Source organism: Chrysochloris asiatica, unplaced genomic scaffold (genome assembly GCF_000296735.1).
Source record: "Chrysochloris asiatica unplaced genomic scaffold, ChrAsi1.0 scaffold00100, whole genome shotgun sequence".
NCBI classification, from domain to species: domain Eukaryota; kingdom Metazoa; phylum Chordata; class Mammalia; order Afrosoricida; family Chrysochloridae; genus Chrysochloris; species Chrysochloris asiatica.
This window is the reverse complement of record NW_006408618.1, coordinates 2,512,990-2,514,566: the sequence shown is the minus strand read 5'-3', so window position 1 is coordinate 2,514,566 and position 1,577 is coordinate 2,512,990.

Here is a 1,577-nt window from a genome sequence, read left to right as displayed (position 1 = left end):
CAAGGCACATAACAACAACAACAACAAGTATCTCTGGTAACATAGTGGTAATGAATCGGGCTGCCAATCTCACTGTCAGCAGTTCAAAACTACCAGCTGTGCAGTGGGAGAAAGATGAAGTTTTCTGCTCCTGTAAAGATTTACAGCCTCGGAAACCCTATGCAGGGTTGCTATGAGTCAGAACCAATTCCATGACACTTAACAACAACAATAACTACAACCCAGTATATTGCCTGGAATGTTGGTCTGTCCAACTCACGGTGACCTCATGTACAACAGAACACACTGTTGCCCAGTCCTATACCATCTTCACACTCATTGCTACTTTCTTGTGGCTGCTATAGGTTTTGAGTGTCTTCCAATCAAGGAGACTCATCTTTCAGTCCTGTTTTGTTGTGATCCAGAAGGTGTTCATTCAATAAACATTGGAAGTAGATCATTAGATCTTTCTTCATAGTATATGTTAGTATGGAAGCTTCTAGACTGGGTTCTCTAGAGAAGCAAAACTTATATAAGTAAACTTATATTTAAGTAAAACTTATGTGTGTTTTACTACTAAATATATTTTTATCTGTATATATAAAGAAGTTGTAGAGGTGGGAGAGTCCCAAGTCTGGGTCAGATGAATCAAGATTGGCAGGTCAAATGGCAGGCAGACATGTCTGAGCAGGTCACTAGCTCAAGTTAAAAGAACTGGTGGTTTTTGACTTAGACTCAGAAGAAAGCAAGTAAGCTTTGCCTGAGCGTCTAATATATTGAAAGCAGGCCACACCCCTGAGGAAACATCCTTTCAATTGAATGATTACTAATAGCAGATATCATCATAGAGTTAATTACATTACATTAGATCTCATTATGGGGATAACACATCTTAACTGCCAATGTATTCAGAATCCAGGCCCAGTCAAGTTAACATAAAACCTAAAAAACTTTGCTGAAACCTGTCTACCATTTGTGATCCTATTGGTATTTGAAATACCAGTAACATAGCTTCCATTGTTATAATAACACACAAACCACTCCCACAGTGTCAGGTAATGGTAATACATAATAATTACTAATTTACAAAAGTCATTTAAGGCAGAAAATACAGGACAGTTGAACAGTTTTTATGTAGTTTATGTTTTAGGATGTTTTTAGAGTTTATCAGGCTTTAGAGGAAGAGCCTAAATTTCTTGCCAATGTAATATTTTGGTTTGACTCAGTTCACATGAACATGTGATTTACTATCAGTTGAACAAAAAGTTTTGAATTACTTTTATTAGGAAAGCAATTATTGTAAGTTTTTTATACTTTTGCCAAAATATTTACACAGACCTTTTTATCAAGTCCACAGCAAATGTTAATAAAAACCACATTAAATTTTTTGTAGTGTTTCACATTTAAAATATCAACATAGAATTAAATGAAAAACTTTTTATTTTGAATTGAGTGAAGGTTTACAGAGTAATCATCAGTTATTCATCATACACTTAGTTTCATCTCAATGATTACAATCCTTCAATGTAACACTACTTATTATAATTCCTTCCTCTATTTCTTGTCATAATTCCTCCTTCTTTCTCAACACTTCTGAA